Genomic DNA, 23,058 nt, shown 5'->3' with positions numbered 1-23,058 from the left:
TGGTAGAACCAGCATTTGCCTACTCCCTGCCTAGACTCACCAGTCATTGCCATTTTGCCACATTTGTTAACATATAGCTTTATCTCAGTCTCTCCTTATTGATACTTGTATGTAATACTCTGCAGAACTATTGACAGTAAATTTTCAGGCATAGTAACAATATATCCTTAAATACTTGAGCATGTACCTCTAGGAGCAACAATGTTTGCTTATAACCGTAATACTATTTGCTAATAACCATACTATTATTATCTTATATAACTATAATACTGTTATTACATGCAAGAAACTTCATATTGATAGGATAGTCTCACCTAATGTTCAGACCATTAAATGCTTTCTTCTTAATGGTCCGTCAGGAAAAGATTCACTCTGTCATCTATCCCCATGGTTAGCAATTCTTTCTTTAAGACACCTCATATTTTTTGAGACACTTTGAAAAGTCTGATGAAAGCTCTAGGCCCTATCTTCAGAAAAATATCCATCAAGATACGTCTACGAGCCACCAATGCATACACCTTAGATCTCTCCAGGGTGTCCACGGACTCTTGGTTAAGTCTTTTAATCTTTTATCTAAATTCTCCTCTTTTACAAAAGGAGTTTAAGACCACAGCACTCAGAAAAGGTTAAAAACAATTTTTTCTTTACTTTCCAACATTATGTTTTGTGTTCATGGTGCTTCATTTTAAGGAACTCGAAGTTTCGAGGGACACAGGGATGGGTAGCTCAAAGATCACATGATCCCCAAATCTAAGAAAAGAAAACAGAATCACAAGTACAGCTGAGAGCTGTACTATCGCAGCACCTAGTAGAGGACTCCATGGTTAGAAGTCCCAGAATACTTCCAAACTTGAGATTCCGCAAGAGCAGGTGCTCACAAACCCACACCTGCTTTCTTGGTAACTTATTTTTAAAACCATATACCTGTAGCATTCCATCAGGGTTGGCACAAGATTTATGGACCTAATATGTAAGATAGAATTTGCTGGCAGTTACTGACATTGTTAGTTTCATCAACAGAACTACCCAATTTGGTTACAGTTCTAGGACTAGGAAGTGGAAGCAGGGAGGTGGATCACGCTGGCAATTTAGGGGAATGTTAAATGTCCTTTATTGAAAGGCCAGCTGAAACTGCCAGGGTAATGTCTATTTTGTCAACTGTTAACTTGCAAAGAAAAAAATCAGCAGACCATACACCAGCATATGCAAGCTTGTTGGTATTCTCCACAAACGACTGAAGAAAATGAGAGCTGTTTCTAGCTTGATGAGAAAAATGTACAAGTTTGGCTAAAAGATGGGCATAAAATCCCAACATATCCCTCATACAGTGGTCCAGCACAAATTCTAATCCCCATTTCCCCCTATAATCTATCAAATGCCTCAAAATCACTTTCTATAAAATTTTTATATTTTTAAATCATATAACTTGATAACTAATGATTCTCTTATATAATTTTTGAAAGGAAGAGTGACAAAAAACTAGTGAAAGCCTCTGGCAGGCCTATGGGATTTATAAAAGTCTTATAGAGCTTTGAAAGGCTAAGGATTTACAGAAATAATCAGAGCTAACTGTGCAAGATAAACTTCGTTATCTACCTGCTCTTTCACTGTGAAAAAGTGGTTTTTTCTTGAATTTAGGTAAATAATTATCGAACTCATTGATTTTAGCTTAAGATACTCTGCTTTAAAAAGTTTATCAGCATAAAACAGCACAGATAATGAGTATTTCCCAAATGCTATTCCTCTTCCTTGACTCATCCCTGGTGACTAGACCCCATCATATTATGCCAAACCGACACTCTTCTCCTTTTTAAGTCAATTTTTATTTACTTTTAATCAAATTTAATTTTTTCCTTACTTTTTAAATCAAAATAGTCGAGAGAAATCAACATGATTAGTCATTAGCAAAATGCAAATTAAAACACAATGACATACTTCCTTACATCTGTTCAGTTCAGTTCAGTCACTCAGTCATGTCCAACTCTTTGCGACCCTATGAACTGCAGCATGCTAGGCCTCCCTATCCATCACCAACTCCCAGAGTTCACCCAAACCCATGTCCATTGAGTCGGTGATGCCATCCAACCGTCTCATCCTCCGTCGTCCCCTTCTCCTCCCACCCTCAATCTTTCCCAGCATCAGGGTCTTTTCAAATGAATCAGTTCTTCACATCAGGTGGCCAAAGTATTGGAGTTTCAGCTTCAACATCAGTCCTTCCAATGAACACCCAGGTCTGATCTCCTTTAGGATGGACTGGTTGGATCTCCTTGCAGTCCCACAATGGCTATAATCACAAAGACAGAAAATAACAAGTGTGGGCCAGGATGTAGAGAAACCAGACCTTCATTCATTGCTGGTGAGAATGTAACGTTAGCACAGATACTTTGGAAAATGCCTCGACAGTTTCTTTAAAAGTTAAACATACATTTACAATAGGATCCAGCGATTCCACACCTAGGTACACACTTGTGTGTGTGCTAAGTCGCTTCAGTTGTGTCCAGCTCTCTGTAACCCCATGAACGGTAGCCCACCAGGCTTCTCTGTCCATGGGAATTTTCCAGACAAGAACACTGGAGTGGGTTGCCAGGCCCTCCTCCAGGGGATCTCCCCGACTCAGGGATCACACCCACGTCTCTTCTGTCTCCTGCACTGGCAGGGGCTTCTTTATCGTTAGCACCGCCTGGGAAACCCAGGAACTCACTTAAGAGAAGAGAAAACATATGTCTACACAAAGATTTTCACATGAATATTCACTACAGTACTATCTATAATAGTGAGAATTGGAAAGAATCCTGACATCCATCAGTTGGTGAATGAATAACGAAATTTGTTTTATTTATACAATGGAGTACTACCCATCAGTGAAAAGAACAAAATATGGAATGCGGATGAATCTCAAAAACATTACGCTACATAAAAGAAGGTAGACACATAAGATCATATAGTGTATGATTCCATTTATATGAAATATCCAATAAAGGCAAACCTATAGATAAAGTAAGCTAGTAGTCTTCTGTGTCTGAAGGTAGGGAAGGACATTAGCCATAAATGGGCACGAGGGATCTTATTGGGGTAATATAAATGTTCTAATACTAATTTATAGTATTATGATGATGGTTGTATAACTTGATAAATTTACTTGAAATCATGAAACGGGTTGAGTTGGTTTTATGACATGTAAGTTATACCTCAAGAAAATTATTAAAAGTATGCTAGAGCTTCTTTAGACCTTGAGAAAAATTTATAGCTTTAGAATTTTAGCTTAGTCTTGGTGTTCCCGCTGATTCTAAGAGTATAAGTTGTGTGGACATAGAAGGATGCTTCAGGGATAAGTTTACCCTGACTTCTGGCTTCCATTTCTGTACCTAATGTACTTGAAGGAGTCTACTCCATCCTAACAAAAGCTAAAGAGATGAAAAGACTGAAAAATCAACAACTATCTTGGATCTATAAGGGAGGTGATGACCCAGAGCAAACCACGGTTCCCAAGATTCAAGAGAGAGATGAATACCAAGAGTCACAGCTTACCAGAACTGAGGCTCACGGGTGAAGCCGCCACAGGAACCAGTGCTTAGGGTTGGAATATCTGAACAGGAATTGACAGATTGCTGGAGGCTCAGTGTAACAAAGAGTAGACAAGCCTGAGCATGCAGGCAACGCAATGCAACAGTTTGTCAACAATGTAGACAAATCTGAGAGTTAAAAATTCTAGAAAGACCCAGGAGTAGGGTAATCCTTACAATATTATATGAAATTTACCTCCAGGAACTTGACCAGGTACCCACAGTAAACATCAGAGTGTGCTTCCGGCAGGGGAAAAGAACCATTCTGAAATACTCCAGAGTATTCTTTACTCTAGTGGTAAAAAATCCACCTGGGTCAGGAAGATCCCCCAGAGGAGGGCATCACTACCCACTCCAGTATTCTTCCCTGGGTAGAGGAGACTGGTGGGCTACAGTCCATGGGGCTGCAAAGAGTTGGACAATATTGAGTGACTGTACACACACACAACCCTCAGGAGAAGATAGTTCAGTTCAGTTCAGTTCAGTTCAGTTCAGTCACTCAGTCGTGTCCGACTCTTTGCAACCCCATGAACTGCAGCATGCCAGGCCTCCCTGTCCATCACCAACTCCTGGAGTTCACTCAGACTCACGTCCATCAACCAGAGCCTAATCTGCCAGGGTATTAGCATGGCCTAACTGAGATGGGAGAAGGAAAACTGACAACTCCAGTCTACTCTACCCTTCTACGTGGGAAAAGAGAAATACCCAGCCCACTTCAGCCATGCTGTTCCACCTAAGATGGGAGAAAAAAACTTAGAAACACTTGTGAAGTTCGCAGCCCAGGGGCACAGGCTCACCAAAAGGCTGAGACCTAATCACCGGACTACAGAATGCTTCTCTTCCCCCACAATTTACCACCACATTATTAAGGTCCTATTTACAGCAATTCCTTTTGCCTGGTACATCATGTCCTTCTATCAAGAAAAAAAAAAATCACAAAGCATGCTAAAAGGCAGAAACACAATCTGAAGTTTAAGAGCATCAGGACCAGATACAGCAGGATGCTGGAATTATCAGATCAGGAACTTAAAACAACAATGGTTAATATTCTAAAGGCTCTGGTAAAACAGAATAGATGAGCAATATGTTCATATAGGGGCGTCCCTGGAGGCACTGGTGGTAAAGAACCCGCCTGCTAATGAGGAGACATCGGAGACTTGGGTTCAATTCCCGACTCAGGAAGATCACCTGGAGGGGGCAGGGCAACTCACTCCAGGCTTCTTGCCTGGAGAATCCCATGGACAGAGGACCCTGGTGGACTGCAGTCCATAGGGTTGCAAAGAGTCAGACACAACTGAAGTGACTTAGTGTGTGCGTGTGCGTGCGTGCACACACACGCACACACACACCCACACATGCACATAGATGGAAATCTTAAGAAAGAATAGAAAAAAAATGCTAGAGATGAAAAGCAGTATACTATAAATAAAGAATGCCTTTGTTGGACTTAATAGTAAACTGTTCACAGCTTGAGGAAAAAGACTCTGAGCTCGAGGCTGCCTCAGGATAAACCAACAAAACTGAAAGACAAGAAGAACAAAGGCAGAAAATAGAGAACACACGATGAGACAAACACAAAAGTTGTAATGAGAACACCAGAAGAAGAAAGAAACACAAAAAGTATGTAAAACAATAATGACTGAGAGTTTCCACAAATTAACGTCAGACACCAAACCACAGATCCAGAAAGTTCAGGGAATATCAAGAAGGATAAACGTACACCAAACAAAAGAAGCAGAGAAGCCCTACACCTAGATATAAAATTTTCAAAGTACAGAAAGTAAAAGACATAAAAAAAAAAATCCTGGAAGAAGCCACAGGGGAAAACCTTACCTATAGAGAAACAAGATTAGAATCATATTCCGCTTCTCCTGAGAAACCATGGAAGCTAGAAGAGAACAGAGTGATACGTGTAATGTTGCTGAGAGAAAAAAAACCTACTAACCTAGAATTCTGTGCCCTGTGAAATTATCCTTGAAAAGTGAAGGAGAAAGAAACGCTTTCTCAGACAAACAAAAACTGAGGGAAATTGTTGCCAGTAAGTCTGTCTTGCAAGAAATGTTAAAAGTTCTTGACAGAGAAGGAAATAATATGGGTCAGAAATTGGATCTGCATAAGAAGGGAGAGCCTTGAAGCGGGACTAAGTAAATGAAACTTAGTTTTCTTATTCATTGATCTAACAGATAACAGTTCAAAAATAATGTAACAATGTATTCAATAATATGCGTGCGTATGTATGCTTATATAACTGAGATGAATGATATAAGTAAAAGGAAGGCGGAAATAGGAATATGTTATTATTATAAGGTAGGCCTGTATCGTGCTATAGTGCAAATGTATGCACTAGTGCTGAGTCGCTCAGTCGTGTCTGACTGTGACCCTGGACAGTAGCCCGCCAGGCTCCTCTATCCATGCAGATTCTCCAGGCAAGAATATTGGAGTGGGTCGCCATGCCCTTCTCTGGGTGTAAATGTATAGTCGTACAACTCTAGGGAAAGCTACTAAAAGAGCTTTTTAAAAAGCTGAAGAAATATACTAAGAAAGGAGAGAGATAGAATCAGATAAAATGCTCAATTAAAGCAACAGAAGGCAGAAAAAGTGGAAGATATAAATAGAAATAAGGGCAACAAACAAAACAGTCACAAATATGGTAGACGTTGATCCAGCTGTACCAACAATCATTTTGAACCTGATGGTTTAAATATACCAGTTAAAAGACAGAGGTCAGTGGATCTGAATACAAGATCCTATCATATGTTATCTGCGAGAAACTCACTTTAAATATAAAGACTCAAATAGATTAATGGTAAATAAATGGAAAAACTATACTATGATAATACCAATTAAAAATAAAGCAGGAATAGCTATATTTCACACAGAACAGACTTCAGAGCAAGGAAATTTATCAGAAATAAAGAAGGGCATTTAATAATAATGATTATGATATAATAATAATGATTAATAATAGTGATGATGATAAGGGGATTAATTCTCTGAGAAGACATAGTAATCCTTAACACATGTGTACCAAACAACAGCATATCAAACTGTATGAGGTGACAGCTGATAAAACTTTAAGGAGAAATAGGTGGACCCACTGTCATGTTTGGAAATTCCAGCCTCTTTCTATCAGAAGTGGACAGATCTAGAAGACAGAAAGTGAGTAAGGACATAGTTGAACTCTACCGCCTATCAATTGGATATAATCAACATCTATTAAATAACTTCATCCAACAACAGAAAATACATTCTTCTCAAGCTCACATGGACCATTCACCAAGATAGGCCACATTCTGGCTCATAAAATACACCTTAATAAATTTAAAAGAATAGCATTCATAGAAGGTCTGCTCTCAGACCACAGTGGAATTAAATTAGAAATCAATAACAAAGATTACTGGAAAATCCCCAAAGACATGGAGATTACACAATACACTTCTAAATAACACATGGATCAAAGAAGAAATCTCAAGAGAAATTTAAAAAATATTTTGAACTAAATGAAAATACAACTTAAAATTTGTGTAATGCAGTAAAAGGAATACTTAGACAGAAATTTATAGCATTTCATTGATTTATCAGAAAAATATAAAATCAATTTACTTTCCATCTTAGGAAACTAGAAGAAAAAGAGCACATTAAACCCACAGTAAGCAATAGAAAAGAAATAAGGAGTAGAGGAGAAATCAATGAAAGTGAAAATAGGAAATCAACAGAGAAAATCAAGAAAACAAAAAGCTGGTTCTCTGGAAAAAATCAACAAAAGTCAGTAAGACTCTAGACAGGCTAACTATGAAAAAAGTAGAGAAAGGACATAAATTATCAGAATAAATCAAAGAAGGAAAATCACTACAGAGCTCACAGACATTAAAAGGATACTAAAGGAATACTACGAAAAATTCTATGCTGACAAATTTGGTAACCAAGATGAAATGGACCAATTTCTTGAAGACACAAACTGTCAAAACTCAATAAGGAAAAATAGACAATCTGAATATGCTTAGATCTATTAAAGAAATTGAATCAATAACCTTCCCAGGCAGAAAGCAATAAGCCCAATGTGTTCACTGGTGAATTTTATCAAACATTTAAGGAAGAACTTATACCAAATTCTCTACAATTTCTTTCAGAGATTAAAAGGTGAAGGAAGTCTTCCTAATTCATTCTGTGAGGTCAGCATTACCCTAATACAAATACCCTAGACAAAGAGGTTACAAGAGATATATAGATAAATACATTTCATGAACACAGATTCATAAATCCTCAGCTAAATATTAGCAAATGAAAGAATTATACACCACATCTAAGAGGAATTTATTCCAGGCATACAAGGCTAGTTCAACATTCAGAAATCAATGTATCCATCACATCAACAGGCTAAATAAAAAAATCACATGATCATATCAATACATTCAGAAAAAGCTTTTGACAAAATTCAATACCCATTCATGATAAAAAAGTCTTAGTAAACTAGGAAAAGATGGGAACTTCCTCAACTTAATAAAAAAAAATCTACAAAAAACCTATAGGTAACATCATATTTAATGACAGAAACTCAAAGCTTTCCCACTACTATCAGGTACAAGGCAAGGATTCTCCTCTCACCACTCCTTTCAACATAATACTGAAAGTACTAGCTAATGCATTATGACAAGAAAAGGAAATAAAAGGTATAGAGATTGAGGAGGAAAAAATGAAACTCTCTTTGTTCACATATGAGTCAACTTCCTATGTAGGCAATCGAAAAGAACTGACCAAAAAGAAAAGAAAGTCCTGGAACTAATAAGTGATTATAGGAAGACTGCAAGATACAAGGTTAATATACAAAACTTGATTGCTGTCCTATATACTAGCAATGAACAAGTAGAAATTGAAATTAGATTCGGTGCAATCCCAATCAAAACCACAAGAAGTTATTTTGTGGATATCAACAAAGTGATTCTATTAGGGATGGATAAATAGAGCACAGAGGACTTTTAGGACAGTGAGAAAACTGTGTAGTACTATAATGATGGGTGCATGCCTTTCTACATTTGTTCAAACCCATAGAATGTACTGGCTTTCCTGGTGGCTCAGTGATTAAAGAATCACCTGCCAATGCAGGAGACGCGGGTTCGATCCCTGGGTTGGGAAGACCCCCCGGAGAAGGCAACGGCAACCCACTCCAGTATTCACCTGGAGGATTCCATGGACAGAGGAGCCTGGTGGGGTTCCATGGGGTCACAAAGGAGTCGGACTCAGTTTAGTGACTAAACAATAACAGAATATACACCACCAACAGTGAACTGTAATGGGAACTGTGGACTTTAGGTCATTATGATGGTATTAATACATTGTAGGTGTACCAGTTGCAACAGTGGGTACTGCTCTGGTGGGAGAATGCCAATAATGGGAAAGCTTTGGAGAAGGCAATGGCACCCCACTCTAGTCCTCCTGCCTGGAAAATCCCATGGATGGAGGAGCCTGGAGGGCTACAGTCCATGGGGTCGCTACGAGTCGGACATGACTGAGCGACTTCACTTTCACTTTTCACTTTCATGCATTGGAGAAGGAAATGGCAACCCACTCCAGTGTTCTTGCCTGGAGAATCCCAGGGACGGGGGAGCCTAGTGGGCTGCCGTCTATGGGGTCGCACAGAGTCGGACACGACTGAAGTGACTTAGCAGCAGCAGCAGCAGCATGCCTGTGTTGGGGCAGGGAGTTTATTGGAACTCTGTATCTTTCTCTCAGTTTTGTTGTGAACTTAAAATTGCTCTAAAAAATTAAAATCTTGAAAAAAGAGGAACACTTAAAAAAAGGTTAATTTTTCTTTCTCATGGGGGAGAGAGGACATAAAGAATTATTTTGTAGCTAAATTAAAATTTAAGAAAATTAATACTGAAACACAGGCCCAATTTTAGACTTATTTCAGGAAAACCTTATAGAGAAAGCCAAAGGACATGTAAAACTGAATTACTCTGATAACATTTTTAAGCTTTAAATTCAAATAATTTCAATGTCTTCTTGGCTGTTACCAATATGATTTCTTTTAAAAATAATGTTAAAGTGGTTTAAAAAAATAGCATTTTTACCTACTCTTCCTAGGAGCTCCAGAATGTTTACTATATGAGTTAACTTTGAGTCACAGCTTTGTCTTACTTCTTAGTTTTCTGTTGATCAGATTCTAAAGGGAAATAAGTGATGTGTGTACAATTTGCTGCTGCTGCTGCTAAGCCACTTCAGTCATGTCCGACTCTGTGTGACCTCATAGATGGCAGCCCACCAAGCTATAATTTGCTGGTATAGCCTAATTGGGAATGTAAGAAATTTTATTCTAACACTGGGTTTGATCCTGGTTTTTCTTCTTCATTTGCATGCAGGACTGTTACCACATATAACCAGTTCTTTTAAAAATTCATCTATTGTCAAGCATGGAGTGGTAAGTCCAACATTTCTCAGTGATTGTTTACATGTAGAGCTTAAATGATTGCATACTGCTTTGTCGTTATTAATTAGAAAACAAACAAACTGGAGCGGAATGAAGTTGTTAATATATTCATTCACGGAACATTTATTTTTGAGTGTTTATTATACATTTAGCTTTCTTCCAGGTGATGGAGATATAAGATTGCCAACATTAGTTGTGAGATGATGATTCTCTGCTTCTTTCACAGTCATGAATTTTTCCTCTTTCCCATGTGTGACAATAACTATACATACTACATTGACAGTTAAAAACAAAAGCAGCTCTTCTCTGATTGAAAACTCAAATAATACAGAAAAACAGAGACAGGTAAAAGTTAACCTGAAACCCTCCCCTCCTCCCAGGGATAAACCACCACTAATGTTTTAGTGATCTTCCTTAGAAAGCTCTCTCTATATTTATGTGTACATAAAGATGCTCACAGCGGGCCTCCCTGGTGGCTCCGTGCTAAAGCAAACAGCAGTCAGTGCAGGAGACATGGGTTCGATCCTTGATTCGGGAAGACCCCACCTGCCGCAGAGCAGCTAAGGCCCTGTGCCACAACTGCTGAGTCTGTGCTCTAGAACCCGGGAGCTGCAGCCACTGAAGGCCTCCTGCCTAGAGCTGGCGCTCCTCAGCAAGAGCAATCAGGGCCATGAGAGGCCTCGGCGCCACGACTGGAGAGGAGACCCTGCTCACCTCAACCAGAGCAGAGCCCACGCAGCAACAAAGGCCCAGCACAGCCAAACAATTGAACAGGTTTTTAAAGATGTACACAGTCATGCACGTAGAACACACTGAGGGGATCCACTGTCCTCTGAAACCTGCTTTAATCATTTAAGGTTTTCATGGACCTCTTTCAGTGTTAACATAATCATTATTTTAATAGATTTATAATATTCTATTGACTGGATGTATCATTTTAAAAATATGCCATATTGCTGGGCATTTAGGCTTTTCAAATTTGTAACTTACAAATTATGCAGGAATCAGTAAATCTGAATGTAAATTTTTTATAATTGTACAATCATCATCTCAGAGTACTTTCCCATAGGCAGAATTCTTGGGTCAGAAGGGATACTTATTTTAAATTCTGATATATGGCCAAATTGCCTTTTAGAACATTGGTTTTATGAAACAGCAGCCCACAAGGGTGCCTGTTTTCCTATATTTTTTCTAATGCTGGCTTTAAAAATAATTTTAATACTTTCTAGTTTGATAAAAATAGCTCAGTCTTCTGATTTTCATGTATCACTGAGGTTGAGCATCTTCTGTTTACTAGGTATTCACACTCTTTTCTTGAATTATAGTCAGTTCTCAGTATTCAAGGTAGTTATCTTTTTTAAAGTCTCTACTAACGTGACTCAGGGAATACAGAACTATTGCTCCTAAGAGAAATATAGGGTCTCTTTCCTGTGAGCCTCTGGTCATACGATTTTCACCAACTGGGCAATACGTAAGTTTGTTTTCCCTGTGTTTCTGTTTAACAGCACCTTATTTAACATATATTGTTGGTTCATTAACATTGATCCTACAGCACTATAACTGGTGCCTGCTGCTGCTGCTGCTGCTATGTCGCTCAGTCGTGTCCGACTCTGTGCGACCCCATAGACGGCAGCCCGCCAGGCTACTCTGTCCCTGGATTTTCCAGGCAAGGGCACTGGAGTGGGGTGCCATCGCCTTCTCCGAACTTGTGCTTATCTAACAATCGTATTTTCTCTGTAAGGCCCGTCAGCCTCCTCGCACTTAGCAGCACTGAGCAGCACATCAGCACTGCACCTGGGGGCCGTTTAGAACAGTGAGGTCATTAACAAAAGACACGAAAAGCCAGAAGGTGTGGCACTAGATGGGCTGCAAAGGGGTCGCTTGTTTACAGGACCAGAACTGAAACAAGAAGGCAGAGTGTGCCCTTGTCGGGCCTCCACCAAGAACATGCACGCCAAGTGACTCAAACTCTTTGCCACTTTGGGCTTGTCCTTGAATGATCTCAAAAGCACTGTGAGTATTGATTTTGAATGGAATCCATGAACAATGAGGATCGATCGTATTCACTTTCTTTGACCACCTTTCTATTGGGGTGTTTAGCTTTTTGTTAACTACTTTGTATAAGCTATTTGCATATAAGGATAGTTATGTTATATTTGCATATAAGGATAGCTATTTGCATATAAGGGTAGCTGTCCAATTTTATAAGTATTTTCTCCAATTTTGTCTTTTCATTTTAGTATTAGTATTTTACTATGGTGGCTTTTGACAGCAGTATCAAAGTGCCTTTTGAATGGGGAGGACAACAGTGGAAAAAGAATGTGATTAAATCTCTATTGTTGTGAAATTGGTTGATATTTGTTTCCATCTCTTCTTCATAGGCACACCAAATTCTGTCTGGGGATTTTCCTCCAGCACGTCCTCCTCCAGGTTATGAAAGACCATGTAAGTCTGATCCGAAACTACCACTTTACATCCACATTTTGGTTTTAATTAGGATCTTTATCGGATATTTTCACACCTTCCAGAGTCTGAAGCCATTTAAGGCCTTTAGCATTTCTGCCTCCTTCCTCCCATCACACACTTTATTACTTCATTGTACATACCTCTCCCTGGAGAAGGGAATGGCAACCGGCTCCAGTGCTCTTACCTGGAGAATCCCATGGATGGGGGAGCCTGGCAGGCTACAGACCATGGGGTCGCAAAGAGTCGGATGCAACTGAGCTACCAACACACATACACACACCTCTCCTAACCTAAATGGAAGGATGGTAGGATGCAGACGTAAAAACAGGATTCCCACAGAGGCATTTGACAGCGGCAGCTCCGGAAAAGACTGTACGTGTGAGAAGGTTGTGCTGGCAGCAGAAGTTGCGGATGGGGGCAGGTGGGCAGTGTGTGTGTGAAGTAGGCAGTGTGTGTGGCTGCTGCTGCTAAGTTGCTCCAGTCGTGTCCGACTCTGTGCGACCCCATGGACGGCAGCCCGCCAGGCTCCCCCGTCCCTGGGATTCTCCAGGCAAGAACACTGGAGTGGGGTGCCATTTCCTTCAATGCATGAAAGTGGAAAGTGAAAGTGAAGTCGCTCAGTCGTGTCCGACTCTGTGCGACCCCGTAGATGGCAGCCTACCAGGCTCCTCCATCCGTGGGATTTTCCAGGCAAGAGTACTGGAGTGGGGTGCCACTGCCTTCTCCTAGTGTGAATGGAACTATTGATTAAAAAATGGTTTAGGAATGTCAGTACAGTTCATCTATTCATATTGTAATATACTTTACCATGAGTACCTAACCCACTAGCAATCTGTCTCTTTACGCTAGGTGTGAGAATTAAAAAGCCAGCACCGAGGAACCTGATGAAGTACAGTCTTCTAAGGAGAGAGTTCCTGAAACATGTAAGAATCTTTTTGCTTGTCACCCAACAGTGGCTCCTTGGGAGTGTCAATAATTCTGCACAGTGTATCCTCGAGGGTGGAGGTGTGTGTACGTTTAGAGTTGGTGTGAAGGTAATCCAACATTTACAGTCACGTGACACACAGAAAAAACTGGAAACAGACTGTTTTGATAAGCACTCTTCCCAAAAGTATCGTGAACGTTTCTTGTGTAGGTCTCTTATTTTGGAAACAAGCCTCAAAGAGGCTTAGAGGCACTTGAACTTCTTTTGTACCGTCTAAATGCTCACCAGTGACGGCAGGGATTGCACCTCGTGCGAAAAAGGCAGTAAGTTCTCAGACTGTCCTTCCCTTTTGGGGACCCACCCTGGGTGCCCAGTATCCTGGATTCACCTCCTCACGTGCCCATTCTGCCACCCTCTATCTACTGGCCCTGCTCCCCTGACATGGCCCTCGAGAGCCCAGGCTTTGTCTTGCCTGCTCAGACTTTCTCCAAACCAGTAATTTTAAGCAGGAGGTGACGATGGGATTCTTCCTCTATCTTAAGAGTTCTAGCAGAGACTTCTAGAGAAAGAATAAACTTTACATCATTTAATATAAAAGTTACAGGGGCTTCCCTGGTGGTCCAGTGTCCCCAATGTACAGGGCACAGGTTCCATACCTGGTTAGGGAACTAAGATCCAACCTAAAAAAAAAAAAAGATTGAAAAAAAGTTACAGTGACTTTTGCTATCTTATTACTTTTGCTTATTAAGATTTCTCTTTAAATTGATTTTTAAAAACGTGGCCTCACCCTAAGTAATTATATTTATAAAACCATCAGTTTGGTATGCTAGTTATGTGCATTAGAAAAAAAAAAAAACTCTGACCATTAAAACAAAAAATGTTATTCAAGTACCACCTAACATTATCGCAAGAACTACCAGTACAGACAGTATAGATAGATATCACTTGGGAAAATGCTAGTCTGTGGGCACCAACTAGCTTATCTGATATATTTAGCTAACAGGACAGGGTTGAACAGCCCAGTTCGGTTCCCAGGTAACTAGAATGGTGGTATTCCAGAAATGGTGTATTTGTCTTCATTTTTTTTTTTTTTTTTTTTTTGCCTTAGGACTTGGTAACTTTCCTAGCTCAGGAGGGCAGGGCTGTGGTAAGCTGTGGAAAGAATTATTCCGGGGCATTTGAAGCTGGGCAGTCCACTGAATGTCATATTATGCAGATAGCCAGGGACCTCCCTTCACTGAAGGGTTGGTGCAGGCTTCTAGGAAGGGTAGCTGATTTCCTGAAAGTGTATTTACTGCTAGCTGGCCTCCTGGGAGTTGCCTGGGAGAATCATTAACTATTGTTAAATAAATAAGTCCCTCTCGCTGCACAGAGTTGTACTCCTGCCAAGCCTTTCCACTGCCAGTGTCCGCAGCTGTTTGGGGGAACAGTTGTCTGTCTCTGCGAGGGGCTTCCCCACCCTCCCTCCCCTAAAATGAATGTTCTATACTCACAGTAGCCTCTTTTAAATCAACAATTCCTGACAAATTAATGACATTACATCCTGCTCTTGTTTTTATGGTGCAACCAGAAGCTGAAAGTACAACACACACAGACACACCCCACACAGTTAACACGGGCTCCTTGTTTGGGAAACCTTGGGCCTAAAATTCTGAATAAAAGAAATCACGATTTTTAACTTATGATAAAGCAAAATCAATTTTTATATTCTACATCAGTAGCAAGTAGGGACTGAATGAAGTTTTCAGCAACAAGTAAGGACTGAATGAAAATTTCAACCATCATTAACGATATTTTCACTTTAAAAAGCATTTGCTTGGTGTCTAATGCCTTTGGTAGCCATCTTCTAAATATTTATATTTCTGGGTTCTATCTTCAAGAAGTTCATGATGTAACACTGGCAAGTAGAGAAATCCACACCCAGGGCTATCTGGACCTAAAAGGATAGTAGGGAAGACGGGGAAAGAATCTTACGGCTTAAGGATGATTAAAGGGCAGCAGCAATAGCAGCAGTGAACGGGTGCCGTTATTGATTCCAGGAAATCAATGGTTCGGTTATTGATTCTAAGAGTTCTTGCCCCCCTTTCTTCTCCTGCTTATTGATCTGGCCTTCCTGACACAGACACGATATATGAAATAGACAAATTAAAGGAGATGGAAGAAAATGCAGGAACAATCCCAATTTCTGCTCCTTATCGATGTATTGGCAATTTAATTCCCAACTGTGCAAAAACTAACTTCAGCGGATGGGCGAGTGCTGACAACCGGGCCATTTTTTTTTTTTTTTTCTTTCCCAGTTTCGTGAACCAAGTGATTCTATAAGCAAGACTAGTTCATCTGGAGGCTCAGAAGCTGATCAAGTCGTTTATATTCGGAAAGGACCATTGTCATTTGTTTAGCTGAGTTGGAAAGCGAAGCCACAAAGTTGGCGGCTCCGAGCCTGCTTAATTAATGACTTGGAGGTATGAGTGGGCCCGGGAAGACACGGACCTAGGCAGGTTGGTTTTCTTGGGCACTTCCCAGACTTCAAAAGCCTTCAGCCATCAATTTGTTTTTTTCTCTCAAATTGGAAGAGGGGACCAAAGTTATCGTTATACTGATCATTAAACTTTCCTGTAAAGACTTGGAAGCAGGCTTCTCTGCAAGAACCACAGAAACCGTGGTGGGGCCTCGACAGCTGTCGGCTCTAGCATCCAAGGAGCCAGTGCCGTCCATCTGGGCGCCCCAGGCGGAGAAGGGCGCAAGGGCGTGAGAAAGGCTCTTTTGTATTCAGAGCAATCGTCGCTGGAGCCGCAGCCTCGCACAACCACCCTCGCACAACCAGTCTCTCACAACCAGCTTCCTTCCCCGCGAGGCGCAGCGGAGAAGCAAGTTGACGGGAGGGGGCGGCAGGCGGCGCGGCAGGCAGCGCGGCAGGCGGCGCGGCGGGGGCGGGATCTGGGGGCGGAGCGAACCGCGGCCTTTCCCGCCCCGGGTCCCCCCAGAGCGGCCTCGCGTCCCACAAGCCCCGCCCACGTCCCGCCCCGCCCACATCCCAGCCCCAGCCCCGCCCCACCGCGCTCTTCCTCTCGGAGTTCCTCGGGCTCTGAGTTCCGCCCGTCTCTCGCCTCTCCTCCTCTCCAGGTCCGCCTCCTCCCTCCACGATCCTCCTCCTCCTCCGTACCCCGGTCCGCCGCCTTCTCCGGCTCCTCCTCCTCCAGTTCTACGACCCTCCTCCACTGCATTCCCAACGCCCCCTCTGGCCCCACCCCGGCTCGACGTGCCAGTCCCTCACCCCGCCCCGCACTGCCCGCGACCCCGCCGCCCCGGCCTGTGCCTGTGCCGAGCGCTCTGGAGGGAGGTCACCCCTGCGGAGACCCTATGCGGGGGAAGCCATCGCCGCTGTCCTGGGAGCCAAGGGCCCCCGCGCCTGCTGTCCCACCGAGCGGGAGGCCGAATCTCGCGTGATTATGGAAGTAGCTGCCCCCTACCCCTCTTCCTCCGCACCCCCCTACCCTCCTGTCTGCCTGCTGCCGGATTTACTCCCGTTTAGCAAACAGACCTTCTCCACATGGTTTCTGTTAAATAGAAAAGGTAATTAAAAGTCGCACCACCTCTACCTCGTCCCTTCCCCAACCCTTCCCAAACCTCCTAGTGGTTATTTTTGTTCTTTAGCCCAGGTTAGGCTAAGTACTATCCCCGAAAGCCTTCTGGTCTGATTCCCAGGATCCCTTCTTATGGTTTCCATTAAGGGCGCCAAACTGCTTTAAAACTGCTGCCTTGGAGCCACTCAGAAACCTCCAGGATTTTTGCCCTGGCCAGCTTCATGGAGAAGCTCTTGAACAGAGGGAGGTAAAGGCCTCTGTTGAATGTCGACTTAAAGAATGCTGCAGCTGCTGCTAAGTCACTTCAGCAGTGTCCGTTTTTGTGCGACCCCATAGACAGCAGCCCACCAGGCTCCTCTGTGCCTGGGATTCTCCAGGCAAGAATACTGGAATGGGTTGCCATTTCCTTCTCCAGACTTAAAGAATATTCACAATCTAAAAATTGAGTGTTATATTTTATTTGGTGGGCTATTTAAAGACTTCAAGCCCAGGAAACAGCATGTCCAGTGACAGAGAATTGCTCAGAAGAGGCGAGGGGAGGAGCCAGGTTATAGGAAGTTTTACAGCAAAGGGCAGTAGTCTGACTATCAAATGATTATTGTTAACTAAAGAAAACCAGATATCCTAAGTTAAGGAATTTAGTGCTTTTCTATGTATGGGAAGATGCATGAGTCTGTTGTTACTGTTCAGTTGCAAATTCATGTCCAACTCTTGACACCCGGTGGACTGCAGCACGCCAGGCTAACCTTTCACTATCTCCCAGAGTTTGTTCACATTCATGTCCATTGAGTTGATGATGCCATCCAACCATCTCATCCTCTGACACTCCTTCTCCTCTTGCCCTCAATCTTTCGCAACATCAGGGTGCTTTCCAGTGAGTCAGCTCTTCCCATTAGGTGGACAAAAAATTGGAGCTTCAGCTTCAGGATCAGTCCTTCCAATGGATATTCAGTGTTGATTTCCTTTAGGATTGATTAGTTTGATCTCCTTGCAGTCCAAGGGACTCTCGGTTCTTTTCCAGTGTGCGTGAGTTCTAAGTCACTTCAGTCATGTCTGACTCTCTGCGACCCTTTGGACTGTAGCCCACCAGGCTCCTCTGTCCATGGGGATTCTCAGGCCAAGAATATTGGAGTGGGTTGCCATGCCCTCCTTCAGGGGATCTTCCTGACCCAGGGATCCAACCCGCATCTCTTATATCTCTTGCCTTGACAGGCAGTGTTACCACTAGCGTCCAGCACCACAATTCAAAAGCATCAGTTCTTCAGTGCTTAGCCTTCCTTATGGTACATCTCTCACAACTGTACAGGACTACTAGAAAAACCATAACTTTAACTATTTGGACCTTTGTTGGCAAAGTGATGTCTCTGCCTTTTAATATGCTGTCTAGGTTTGTCATAGCTTTTCTTCCAAGGAGCAAGTGTCTTTTCATTTCCTGGCTGCAGTCACTGTCCGAAGTAATTTTGGAGTCCAGGAAAATAAAGTCTGCCACTGTTTCCACTTTTTCTCCTTCTGTTTGCCGTGAAGTGATGGGACTGGCTGCCGTGATTAGTTTTGGGCTCACTGTAATCATTCCTTTCATATGCATCTCAGTGATGTGGGGCCAGTATCTTGTGTGGTTCTGTTTTTTCATCCTGAGCATCCTTGGGAGTGGCTGCAGCCTAATGGCTGCCAGGTCTCCTTCGGGAGTGCCCTCAGGGCTTGCGTTGGAGGGCTGTGATGCCTGATGACTGTTACTTTCTTATTTACTGATATGGCAGGAAATACTCCATTACTCATGAAGGTCTAATTGCCTAATGCTCCTGGTCTTACGCTTTAATTAATGTTTTATTACTCCAAGGAAATACAGTTCTCTGTGTCAATAGGTGTTACTCGTTCTTTCAGTATTTGTGGATTTTCTTTTCTTGCTGTATGCAGGCATAGCTTATTAGAATAACACTCTTTAAGTTAAAAAACCCGATGGGAACAGTTTTAGAGATGATTTTGCAGACTAACCTGGCCACAGAAATTCAGTTTAGCCAGCAACATTTATATGGTTGGGTCTACACCGCCTCCTTTGCTGGGCCCCATTCCTCTACCAACCCCCCCCCCCCAACAAAGACAAAAAAAAATGTTAGCTTCTGGAAAAATAGTCCCTTAATTGGGGTTGGGGTTTGTGGTCTAAGAAAAAAGGGAGCTGATAGGTTTGTAGAATCACAGTGTTGTAACTGAGAAGTTCCTTGGAATTCATCACGAATAAGTCTGTCAGTTTACTGAGGAGATTCCCAAAGTGTAGGGGTTAGGGACAATACACATGGCTCATGAGTAAAGGGCTAACTCAGAACTGGGGCCTAATGTGGGGAAAGGCTTGGACATCAAGTGCTTTATCATGGACAGAAAAAGGACTGATCAAGTTCAGCTCGATCGTAACACATTCTCCCTGTTTCCCTCTCTCTCCTGCCTTTTTCCCTGCAGCTAACTCCCTCCTGCTCTGGGTCTTGCATACTTGGGGAGTTCCAGCCCTTTCTCCCATCCCATAACCTAGGCTCCACTCCTTTCTTTCTCTTTTTCCTTCCTTCCTAACCCCCTAGCCCACCCGAGCCCCGTCCATGAGATTTTTATTTGGATTTTTAAAATGAAACCAGGTGCTACATAAAACAAAAGCAAAGTAATAACAAGGAAAGACTATCCAACGCCTAAGGACTGTGCTGAGCTTATGACTCAGGCTGTCCTGGCAAAGAGCTCCGACTTACCCGGAGAGCTGGGTGGGCAAGGACCATACATGGCAGCCTCAGCCTCCCCAGATAGGCCTGGTCAAGGCTGCCCGTGACTCACCGCCCCGAACCAGAGACTCTTGTTCTTTGTGAAACAAGACTTCCCAAGACTAGAGCCAGAGGATCATCACATTTTCCCGAAGAGGCCAGTTCAGGCTGACATAGCAGGGGCCACCCTGAGGTTTGGAGGGGAAGGGAGCCTGGGCAGAAGGCCATCCCTGGGAAAGAAACCAGCTCGATGGACTTGGGCTAGGGTTTTGGTGCCTTGAAGTGATGAGTAAACTGCAAAGTGACAGGAAACGCAGCAAGAATTGTTCTGGAGACAATGGCTTGGGAACTCCAGGTGGCAGGAGTGTCTTGGAGGAGGGGAGGGTGGCAATGGTGCTGGGAGCCCACGGTGACGGGGCCGCCGGGGGGAGTTCCCCTTGACAAGTGGTGTGAGGTGCGGAGTGCAGCAAAAGTGGATCGGAGGCTGGCAGGGTTTCTGGGGGGTGCCCTGGCTCAGGTGATCAGGAGGAGTAGATAAGAGCAGTGTATCTACATAAACACCCCAAACACTCGGGCACACGTCTTGGAATTCTGAGAATTCTTCTCCAGTGAGCATAGTAACGGGCTGAAGTGTACATTTTTTCTGCTACTAAGGGGCAGGCGGAGAGAGCTGAGAGCTAGGGCGCCCGACTCTCCTGGCAGAGTGAGGGGAGGGGGTCTGAACTTGGAGGACAAGGGTCTGTCGGCGCTCCCTTCATTACACAGGCCCTGGGTCCAACGGAGACCCATAGAACTTCCTCTGGTGTCCGCCTCCCCATTTAAGGCTGTCACTTTCTGCACGAGAATGCACCTTGACTGACATAAATGAGATCCCACGCAGAAGCCTCATGGAGGGCAGCCTGATTTCCCCCTTTCCTTCCTTTTTTCCCCTTCTCCTTGCCGGTGGAACACCATGTCAAAAAGCTACAGTGACTATTCCGTAATGGCAGGAAAAGCTCTGCTTAACTTTTTCATTAAAATCTACTTACCTGGAAAAATAAAGTCTTTTAAGGACCGTGACTACATAAATATTTATAGTGTGAACAGGCGTCACTCTTGGTTCCGAGGGAGAATGGGCTCATTCAGTTTCATTTATGACGTGACACTCCAGTGAATGACATCCGTCATCTGGGTCGGCCCTACACTCCCTTCCACTGAAGCATGTTTATGGAGTGATTATGCCTGCAAATATTTGCTATTTTTAGGCCCTCTCCTCCCCTAACCCCTCTTAGCCTCTTTTTTTAACACCCCAAATGAGCAAAAAGCCAAGCTTATGGTCTTGGGAAGATTTGAACCCTAATGACAAGGCACAGGGGCTGGAACAAGCTGTGCAGAAGCATTTGACGAGTTGGGAGGCAATCAGAGTGGGAAGGATGAGTTATTACAGCATCACCCCCACACGGAGGTGCTTTGTGGGGCCTGCGGCCAGCAGGTGAGGGCCCTCGGCGGGGCGTGATGGGTTTTGACAGGTGATGGCCACAGCCCTGAGTGATGAATGCAGATAGATCCCGGTGGAACTTTCCTTCCCAGGCAACTTTCTCGGGACAAGACCCCGCAAGCCCTCAGATCCATCACCGTGCACCCTCAGGGCTCTGGGGGCAGGGGTTGGTGGGAACTCTGTGACCTCAGCTGGGTCAAGGTTGCGGGGGTACCCTGAGTGGGCCACACCTGGTCTCTGGCTGGGGGCACTGGAACTGCCCTCCATCAGCTGTGGAGAAGGGAGGGCCCCCTCTGGGTTCTAGCTTAACAGCTGCACATGCCTGCTCTTGGCATTTCAGGCTGGACCTTGGCTTACTTCAAGGCCCAGTGCCTGCCTCGGGTCAGCTTGGCCACCTATTGTTTATCCTGGGAAGGGCTGGGTCTTGGCAACGGGGCCTGAAGTGGTGCCCACATTTTATTTTTAGAGATGGGAAAATGCTTGCTTTTTGGCAGCCACTCTTTTTCTGGCACACATCAGGATGGCATCAAAAAGTTCAAGCGAGAGATTCCAAGCCCTAGATTCATGGGGTGTGTCATCACAGGCAGTAGGACCATGGGCCTCTCAGCAGAAGCCTCTGCAGAGCCCGAAATCTCTCATCAGCAAGCCTCTTGAACGAAGTGGGTCCCACTGGCTTCATCCTGGCAGCGTGAGGCCTGTAGTCCTCCACCCTCTTAGCCTGGTCTTCTAACGGGCCCCTCTTCAGAGCCTCAGCTGGCCTGAAATGTCAGAGTTCTTACCTCTCTTCAGCTCCTTCCCTGCCAATTCATAGTCGAGTCCAACTCGGTAGACAGAGGAAGAAAAAGCGATCAGGCTGCTAACCCTGACGCTCACCACCCCTTCTCAGAGCCGCCGTCATCGTCATCGTGGTGACTGGTGCGAGGCAACCAGCTTCCACAGCAAGAAGAGCATTACCACCCCCAGAAAGGGCATTTTCAGATTTTACTAGAATTATCATTTGTTCCAGCATGGTCCATCCTAGAACATATTTTTGTAGGTCCTGTGATTACAGCTGTTGATAGTTTATCTGAAAGCATTTTGTAAACTGTAATGACATGTTATACAAAGGTAAAAAGGAATGGATATAAAAGTAAAGAATTAACTTGCATTTCTGATTTTTCTTTATCCCCAACCTTTTAACAAATTACTTTTTAATTACAAAAATAAAAAATGAATATAACTCTCCTGTGCCCCCTTGATTACCTTTTGGATTCATTTTTCTTCTTGCTGGAGTACACCCTCTGGTAGGTTTTGCTCTCTCCACCAGAAAGTACCTGTGGATAATAAATTTTCCTGAAGGCTTTTATGTCTGAGACTTCATTTTCATCTCTCTCCAGTGTTAAAAATTTGGCTTATTAAGAAGCTCTAAGTTCATTTTTTTTTTTGAGCATATCAAAGCTATTTGCCCTATTTTTTTTTTTTTTTGAAACTTGATTGATGATTGATCTGACTCACTCTTTTGTAGACTCTTTTAGGACTGTCTTTGTCACCATGATCTTCTGGAGTTTTATTATGATATCTCTGTGTGTTAATTTAGTTTTTAAGCTTATCCTTCTCAATGCTGATAGGCTCTTTCAATCTGAGCACTCAAGCCTTTAGTTCTAGGATGTGGGGTGCTGAGGAATAAGCCAGAAAGGTTATATTGACCTATATAATAAAGTTCTGGGGAGAGAGAAGGGGTCGTGTGGCCTGAACATTGGGGGACTTGTAAGGGGTTCTGAAGAGAGGGAGAAGGGTAAGGTTTGGAAGAATTCATTGCCAGTGAGGTGAGGAAAATGTCGTCAGAGGATGTTTAAGATCTTTGGATATACATCAAGAATGTACTCCCTTCTTTGGTAT

This window comes from Capricornis sumatraensis, chromosome 17 (genome assembly GCF_032405125.1).
Source record: "Capricornis sumatraensis isolate serow.1 chromosome 17, serow.2, whole genome shotgun sequence".
NCBI classification, from domain to species: domain Eukaryota; kingdom Metazoa; phylum Chordata; class Mammalia; order Artiodactyla; family Bovidae; genus Capricornis; species Capricornis sumatraensis.
Note: the sequence above shows the minus strand (reverse complement) of the source record.